This window comes from Anguilla anguilla, chromosome 13, assembly GCF_013347855.1.
Source record: "Anguilla anguilla isolate fAngAng1 chromosome 13, fAngAng1.pri, whole genome shotgun sequence".
NCBI classification, from domain to species: domain Eukaryota; kingdom Metazoa; phylum Chordata; class Actinopteri; order Anguilliformes; family Anguillidae; genus Anguilla; species Anguilla anguilla.
Window position 1 is genome coordinate 25085208 of NC_049213.1, and position 9610 is coordinate 25094817.

At 38.5% G+C, this 9610-nt stretch overlaps 1 protein-coding gene across 2 annotated transcripts in view; it reads right to left on the minus strand.

The window, feature by feature from the left end:
• Window positions 1–510, minus strand: part of camkvb (CaM kinase-like vesicle-associated b) — a 31313-nt gene extending 30803 nt beyond the window's left edge. For both annotated transcript variants that reach the window (XM_035386954.1, XM_035386953.1), the window contains exon 1: window positions 227–510. The gene's annotated coding sequence lies outside the window, so the exon portion shown is untranslated. The remainder of the gene's footprint in view (window positions 1–226) is intronic.
• Between the last annotated feature and the right edge of the window lie 9100 nt (window positions 511–9610).

Consider the following 9610-nt stretch of genomic DNA (forward strand, 5'->3'; position numbering starts at 1 on the left):
AAAAGAACAAATAACAAGGAAATTCTACTTTACAGATTTGATGAAGTTATATCGTGAAATCCAGCAGTAATTTAGAGGAGTCCAAGGAAACTAGCACGTGGAAAGCGCTATTTCTCGCAATTATTTTACCCTGTTTGCTGCACGATAGAACGAGTACAAATTAGTCATTGTAGTTCGCCAAGTCACTACTCATAAGATATGAACAGAATTCGTTGTGTTCACTTACCTAAAAAACCAACAATTCCTATGCAAATGTTTCAGTTCCACTGTCGTGTTTCCCTTTCCAGTCCTCTTCGCACAAAGTGTCCGACAGACCGCTCTGATGATGTTCTCCAGCTACTTTAAAAATATATATATATATATATATTTTTTTTTTTTTGCAGAGTACTCTTCTGCCTAAAAAGTCAGGGAGTATATCCTAGCGCTTCTGTTACATTCGCTGCGCGCTTCAGGTCTTGCCTTCGCTGTGGACTGAGGAGCGAAATGCACACTGCGATATGATTGAACAGCGCGCAGAGAGCGGGCTGAGAAAGGGGGAGTTAAGCGAGTTAATCTGACGAACGCCGAGGGGTGGGGCTAGTTAAGATATTTCAATAGTATTGAATAATACAGTGCCGTGAAAAAGTTTTTGACCCCCTCCTGATTTCCTTTAGCATTGCATATTTGTTACACTGAATTGTTTCAGATAATTAGACAAAGGGAAACTGAGTAAATACTTATCCAGGAGTGGTTATGAGTCTTCTGACAGCTCTGCTGTGCACGTGTTTTTCAGCACAAATACAAGTATCTACGTGGATGCAATTATATTGTTTCTGTATAGAAAAGTAGCCTTTAGTAGAAATAGTAGTAGTAATAGTAGCAGAAGCAGCAGTAGTGGTAGTAGTTGTGTAAAAAAAAAAGCATCATCATCATTATCAACATAATCTTTATAAGAACAAATAATTTTAATTAAATGCTGCGTTTAGCCTAATGCTCTTGTAAATCCAAGGTGTAACTTAAGCACAGCAATGTAAATCCAGGTACAGAAAATATTTAATTTCAATGACAGGGGTTGTAGTAAATTGTTGTGAATGATTTTAACTTCCTGGCATGTGCATTTACCTGAATCTGGTATCCATATCACCAATACAGTAAAATGTACAGTGTTAATTCTACTCTAACAGAGACCCATATAAACTCTGTAAGAGTTGATTTCACACTTACTGTGCAGAACAATCGTTTTGGGTCAGATCTCATTAACAAGGTTAAGGATAGTTCTTGTGGTCCTATTCTTTCACATCAAAGACATACTGTGGAATTGCAATCTTGAGCCTATTTAATGAAATATGAGGGTAGCATGGACAGCCTTTACAATCAGAACCCATTCGGTGTGGTTACAGACAAAAGTCTGTTCCCCATCCAGAGTAAACATATTGACTTTTCATCATACACCAGAATGTACCATAAACCAGATGTGTTACTGATAAGCAAATAACATGGTAAATGAGGACATTTTGCTCTTGCTGTGAAAAGGGAACTCCAGAATGTAACACTGAAAAGAGCCTGATTCCGATCAGATTAATGTAGCGGGGCTGGAATAGAGAACCGGGTTTTGCAGATGCAAGCCTGTGCATTGACTTCTAAATGAGTCCAGCGGTTTCTGCTGTCACTCTCATTGGAACTTTTCCTTGTGAAATATGAACATAACCTGAATGGTAAGTGAGTCTATGTTCCTTTGCTTGGCCAAATATAAATAAAAATCACATTTTTTAACTCATGGGTACAGGCCTGGTAAAAGATTCCTCAGGAGAAATGACTTGTCAGTAAAACCCTGAAAAGTAAAATTTGATTCCAGTAGTTTAGAAAAGCAGTCTGTCTGTACTGCGGCAATTTTGTATTTCCTTGCAGGAGGTAAATATCAGTGAACAATACCAATGCACAGGGGATATTTTATTATGACATTATAAGAAAGAGGAAGCACATTGTTTAGGGAAATAGGAAAAAGGAAGAATCTTGTAGTAAGCAAGAGGACAGGTAGTGAAGGTAGCCAACCTGGCTAGCTGACCATTCCTGATTGAGTACACTGCATCAAACAAGCACTAGGAGTTCTGAGTTATTAACTGCGATGATCAATGATGAACATACTGGACTATATGTTTAACTGCATTCATAATGTAATAAGCAGACATACAGTTGATGGCCATTTCATTTCTGCCCAGTTTAATTGACTAAATAATCCCTCCCTCTTCACCTCAGCAGATGTGTGGTGGCTACTGTGCATCACCCAGGAGGGTGCTAAACATTGATAGGGGTTTAGCTCAGGTTACCTTCTATAACTGTACATACTGCTTAGATGTTTTTCAAATGAAACCCAAATTATTATCATTATTATTGTTATTTTTATTAGTTGTGACTGTGTTTATTGTCGGCTGATGAATCCCTAGCCGTCTATGGCGTTTGGGGCCGCTGAAAGAATATTGCTGTGCCCCCCCCCCCCCCTTTTTAAATTATTAAAACAAAAGTCAGTGAGGCTGAGGGACTGGGATTCAGTCCCCAAACAGGTGCTTCATAGATCAAAGTTTCTGGGCCAAGGTAAGAACAGGCATTAGCATTTCATTAGCTGCATTCGTACATCTGCATTCAGACAACATTTTAAACAAAGCAAGGATGCAGGACCTGCCATTATTTAAACGTTTTGTCACCTGACTGTTTTGAAGAACTTGAAAAATTCCCATCGTGTTGAAAAGAAGATTTACAAGTGAGATGGTGGTAAAGAGATTTAGGTGAGGAGAAAGTATTCAGTTTGCCACTGTCTAAACAGACCTTTTGAGTCATAAAATATTTATTCTGAATTTTGCCAGCAGGAAAATGTTTTTGAGATACAATAAGATTGCCCACACAATCTCTTGTGTTTGAATTTCTGTATGTGCCCTATGGAAAAAAGCTAGTTTTTACAAATATTGTATGTTTTTAAAATGAGATGATGCCTTTAAGTTAAGTTAGACTCCTTTCTACAGACTGTGTAAAGGACTCCTTGGACAAGTTGAGTTGACAAGAGATCTGATCGCAAGATTGTACTGCCATAGTTCTCTCACAAAGCACAGCTCTTTCTACATTGATGTACATGCGTACATTTGAATTCTTGATGAAGCAAATCTGGTTACAGTGCTCAGTGGTACACCAGCAGTGCCTCTCCTTGAGAATCATTCCTCTACACTACTGATTTCTAAACCAAGTTCCCAGTTTGGGATACATATTTGGATTCACGGTATGGTCTGCCACATTTTGTCATTTACCTGTCAGTTTTATGTACAGAATTAAGCGTTACTGAAATATTATGAATTATCTTTGCTATGCATTGGACTACATAGGCCGTGGTACATCTCCTCATATATTCAGCCTGTCTTGAGTAAGGCAGAGCAGGAACAACTGATTGATCCAATGACATCAATGATTGTTAATCAGGTGCAGTTATAGCCCCCTAATCCTGTAAAAGAGCCTGGAGGACTCTCAGCATCATGTTGATTACAGGCAAACTGCACTTGTCCTGCCAAAACAATTTATCAAGGCCGCTTAATCAAACATTCAGTATATGAGGTCAAGAGATGTTCCTTTTTCACAGCAAATTGAAGTCTGCATTGACTGGTTGCTTGTAAAAATAAAATAAAAAAACAGGATGGATTTGATTAAATGATTTTTGTTATCTTTATTATAGAGAGGGTGGGGCTTCATGTACACACATTCCAAAACACTAATGAAGTGCAAAAGGAGCAATTGACAGGCACTGCTGAGTATGGACAAAGTAATAAATTAAAGTATTGACTGCATGTTGTAATGGACTGCCACCTGGTCCAGCGAGACAAGTGACTACCCCCTGAGGGACTAGAGAATTTGATAGGTCAGCAGCTGTCCTTCTATGACCCTGCTCTGGATCAATAGCAGGCACAGGACACAATAAGGCCCTCACACAGTACTGGGTTCATGTCTGAGCATGGTGACATCTTGACTTTCTGCCCCTCCAGTCCATCTTGGGCTCAGTTTTTCTCTCAGATCTCTGTTGCAGTGTGATTAAGATGCATACAATTTCCTGAGAGCATGCAATTTAAGCAGTTCACATGTTAATTTAAACACTTTAAATGAGAAATGAAAATGAAAATTTAAACACTTTAAAATATAACCGTAGCTTGTGATTATGCATATAATGTTCATTTTTTATATGAGACCACATTAAACACCAGGGATGTGGCAGAATAGATTGTGTGGAATGCTTGATTTGATCTTCATTTGATGAAATTGTTATTATCCCCTTAAAAATGGCAACAAAATGATCATTAGGCATCGGACATAAAAAAAAATCTGATTTTGCTTTGTGTGTGTGTGTATTTTGTATTTGAAAAGATTTGTTAAAATAATAAGTTGCACCAATTTCAGAGTCAAGATAGATATTGAAAGCATGCAAATTCTGCTGAACTCTCTCTCTATGAGTTTGTGTGTATGTGTGTGTGTGTTTGCGTGTGTGTGGGTGTGTGTGTGTGTGTGTGTGTGTGTGTGTTTTACTTGGCACAATCATTGAGCAATGACCATACATTCCTTTATAGCTTTCTCGTGAAGTGCAAATGAGTCTATGGAGCACTCGTATAGATTTCTGTATTCTATCAGTTTATACAGCGCCATTTCTCATTTACTAAAGTGATTCAGGTTGTGTTCAATTTGTCAAGGGTTGTGACAGTAATGTCCCCTGGTGGGATCTGAGCAGAAAATGCGCTGGTTGCAAGGCGTCCTAATCACTTCTCTGCACTTGTTTCCCACGAGCCAGGTTAGTCTCATGTCACTTGGCTGCTGGGGCACAGCTGTGATCAGACTCGCATCCCAAAGGATCTGTGCTTATTGAACATTCTCCGCTTGGGGGCAAATGTCCTATGGAGATTGCTATTGCTCTGACAGACTATCTTGTGGAACATTTTCCAGTGTCAGGAGACACAATACAGGGCTGGAGGGTAGAGGAAGCAATTGGCAGGTTTTGCATAAAATGTGAAATGCAGGTTTGAAAGGGATATTATTATTATTATTATTATTATTATTATTATTATTATTAATACATGCGGCACAGTCAAACTGATGGTTACCTCTCCTACTACATTTAATATAAACCTCAACAAAATCATTCTCACAGATCTGGGCATCTTTCAGAATGAGAGTTTTATGGAAAATATGTGTTGACATGCTGATTGTACTAAGAGTGCTAATACACAGACCAGCTGATGTTGATGAGGTCCTGGCCTGTTTTTAATTTTGATATATTGAGTTGAATATGTTAACTGTGTGACCTACAGGATCTCATATACTTTATAATTAGCTTGATATTAAAGAGCAAAATCTGGTGTTGATTGCAGCCTACTTAAATCAGTGACCTTTAATTATGTTCTTTAATTGAAATGGGAATTTATTAGAACAACTAGGATTGGCCAGAGATGAGAAATATCTCTCTCTCTCTCTCTCTCTCTCTCTCTCTCTCTCTCTCTCTCTCTCTCTCTCTCAATTTTGCTTCATGACTCACTGAATTATCTTTACCAGTGATGATCCCATGAATGATATGAATGGTTAGAGAATTACATGATTTTACATGAGTAGTTGTTTTAATGTGATAGGATATTTGGCACATTTATCTCATAATTATGGGTCTGTGATATTCTTCTGTGATTAAAAGAGTAAATAAAGAGACAGAGTGAGAGAGAGAGAGAGAGAGAGCGAGCTTGAAAAAACCCCTTCAATAACTCACAGGTACCAGCCTACAAAGAGATACCTGTCACTTTGAGAGAGAGCTGCACAGAGGCAGCTGTGAAGAAAGTGTCATAAATTCGGTAAGTCAATTAAGTAAGTAACTCACAGGGTCCCTAATCGGACATGTACAAACGCAAAACCTTTTCATTCCCTTGCAAAAAATATAACTTTTAATAAGCATAGGATATCTGCACCATGTAGTCACTCACCAATACACTGGAGCCGTAGCAAGATACACAATTGTATCTATGCAGGCTACATATGGTAGAGGCATGTCCATGCCTGCTAACTATGATAGATACTGATTCGTATAGAGCCACACTACTGGCGGATTACTTGCAGCCTCCTTCTATGCAAAACTTTTAGCACAGAGGAAAGGTTTAAACACTATTTTGGAGTCAGATAACTGAGATAACATTAAATTAATCCCATTCCAATAGCACCGGGTAAGACTACACGTGTTCCTTTGGCATTTAGATACTTTGGTGTATCTGACGGGTTTCTTACAACATGTATAATTTGATTTACTGTGCATACTGTATATCCTGAACTACAATTTACTATTAAATACAATTGTTCCTGATTTTCATCGCAAACAGTTCATATATTAACTTTACTGCATCTGTCATGTGCATTTATCTGTATGTGAAGGGTAGTTGAATGCTAGCATAAGTTGCACATTTATAATTTCTCTGTCAGATTTCTCAGCAAGCACAATGCCGGTGTCATTTCTGGAGTATGAATTGGAGCAATGCGCCATTTGGGAGGTGCTGGGCCAGCTGTCAAGCTACCCCATGTTGTTTTGACAGTTTCTGAACAGTCCTTCGACATTTATGCATCTATTTGCTGTCATTCTGTATCTCCAGTTGAAAAACTGCTATAGAATCCCAAACTCCAAGTGCTTCAGCCTTCAGGCACAGTCACCTGTCATTGATCATACTGCTTCCCCAGGAACTATCTGGCTCTTTTTCATCTAGAAAAATGATAATTTAATCAAGCGGGCACAAATGAAGAATGATACATTATTTATTTTCCCGTTTATAATTATTCATGCTTGTTTCATTCCACAGGAACTTGCTTACTAAAACACCTGTGGACAGTTATGCATCTGCTATACTGTTTCTTTCAACTTTATAAAATATTCCAAAATATGTTCGAAGAATGAAAATTTCACAATAGTAACAGATGGCACAGTTGTTAAGAGCATGTGACAGGTAGCTACATAGGAAATGATGAAATATAAAGGAAGAATAAAAAACAAATTAACAAACAACTCCTCAATGAAAGAACAGTTGTACAGGAGCACAGTGACTAAAATGCGATCCTGAGATTTGATAAGGGGGCATTGCATCAGTGAAAAGACAAAATCCCTGTCTTTAAACCAAACACGGAAACAAAGGGACGTTTCAGTTATGACATCTGACATAATTGGGGCAGCTCGTCTGCCTTGACATGGTTACCATGGAAATGGAGTTTGCCTCAGAGAGCACCAACTGCTTTGTGGGAGGTGTGAGGTTGTCACCAGGTATGCTGCACCCATCCTTCTCTTCACCCCAACCCATATCCTATACCATACCCTAATCAGAGTGCAAAGAGCCTTGCTGCAGAGATGCCTCACAAGATTACGGTGGAGTGATGGCAGACTCTGCCAAAAGAGAAATTATTCCGTTCCAGTGCCAGACTTGTCCCAGAAGGCAAGAGGCCACAGTGGGGCGGTGCCAGAAGGGCCTTGTCCTGCTGGGAGCCGGATCCAAGGGAATAAATCCGGATCCAAGGCTCGACAGTCGCAGCCGAAGGAGGGGGTCCTGTGAGTGAGATGGGCCGTGAGGACCCCGCTATATGGCGGGGACCATCTGTGCCCCCTCAGGGGGGGGCCAGGTCATGTGCTCAACAGCGATGAAAGGCCATGCTACCATCACTCATCGCTGCATGTTCCAAAACCCATTGCCCCCTGAACAGTCAAACACCATCTTCATTCTTTATTGCAAATAAAAAGTAAATTAATGGACTATTTTTCAGTTTGCTCTGGTGGTTATGAGGAAGTCATTTATAGACTACAGTCCTTGGCTTGGCTTGGGCCATAAGAGAAACCAAACTGTGCCCGATAGGTTTGGAGAGAGTGTTTTTTTTTTTTTCTTTCTCAGGGGTGTACAGCCATTGCACCAATAGGGTAATGTGGATATTTTATTTCTTGTCACATGAAGAAGTGTAATGGACAAATGATGACATGGATACCTTATTCCCACATATATTAAGTATAATAACATATAATATTTTGAATATTTGGCTTGGATTTTAAAAGCGGCTAGGAGATAAGGAAAATATAGCTTAATCTACAAATAGAAATACAATTAAATAAATCTCTTGACACATAGTCTTTCAGTTTCATAATTCCTCATAACTCTCTTGATCAGTGAAAAACCTTCCTTTCCCACCAATTTGAATGGTGCATTCCTACAGTCATTTCACAAATTAGACATGAGCTGCTCAAGATGGTGATGCAAGTTCATTTCTGAGTTTTAAGATCTCATCAGAAATGGCCTTGGCAGGATTCTGAGACTGCCATTGATGACAGTCATTGATGAATCAAAGTTTCACAATATAGACGCTGTTCCAGACCACTGGTTTCCTTGACAACAGGGCTCATATGTCCTCTGAAAGCATCATAACAGTCAGAGAGAGAGATTGACAAAATGCACAGGCACCAGCCTGCGAAGAGAGACCCATCACTTGGGTGAGCATTTTGTAAATCAATTTAGTACAATGACAGAAGAGGATTTATTCATAGCTGAGGCAATTACATAATTACATGGGAATTCAGTTTCAAATCCAGCAGACTGTTCTAGCCCATTCTTACCTTTCAGAGCTGTGTGCTTCACAGAGAAAATCGTTTCATAAGCTTCCTTTTGGCATTTGAACATTCAATTCAATGTGTTTGAACACAACACAGAGAAATAAAAGTATATATATTTTAAAATTCAGCACATGTCACAAGCTGCAACAGATGATCGGCGATACAATTAATTAAGATGAATAATTGAAATGAATAATTTTTCAAGGCTACATTTAAATGGAAACATCAAATAAAAATTAGATCTAAAGCTTAATGGAAACTCAATTAAAGTCTCTTATTACCAGTTCAATAGTTAACATCACAAGAGACAATGATACTCTAAGAATGATTCTTTGTATAATTTGCGTAGTTTCCAGAGGTAGTTATTACATCACATATCAGTTTTTTGATATTCCTGCATCAGGAATATATGGTTTTTATGCGAGGACTAGTGTTTTTGCACCATTAGATCAATTATATGAATGTTATTCATAAGATACTGTTATGCAGAAACAGTTTGATGAAGGGCCCGTGTGCCTGAAACATCCCCAACTTTGGTGAGTTAAATTATTGAATGGGAGCCTTGCGGTGTAATTTGACTTATACAAACCCAGCCTATGGCTACCAGTCGACGGTATCTCAATTATGTCTTATTTGTTAACGCAATTCAATTTGTGAACTCCGCCTTATAAGTCTGAAATTATAGCTTTTACTTTTTAGTGTTTATTATAAGAAGGATTACATGAAGGAGGTCATTTTTCAGGATTTTAATAAGTAAGTCACAAACTCATCATTTCATTTTGTAGGTTTTTGTTAATGCACCTGCTTTTTATTTTTCAATGCATAAAGGAACTGAAATTCCAGTGGATAATTCAATGGATAATTTGCAAATGGAGTCAATTAATTATCACTGATGTTATGTGAACGCATGATGGTGGTGTGTACTTCCGTAGTTGTCATTCAAAATACACAATCATATCTCAGCAGGTATCATTCAACCTTACCAAGTAATTCTCT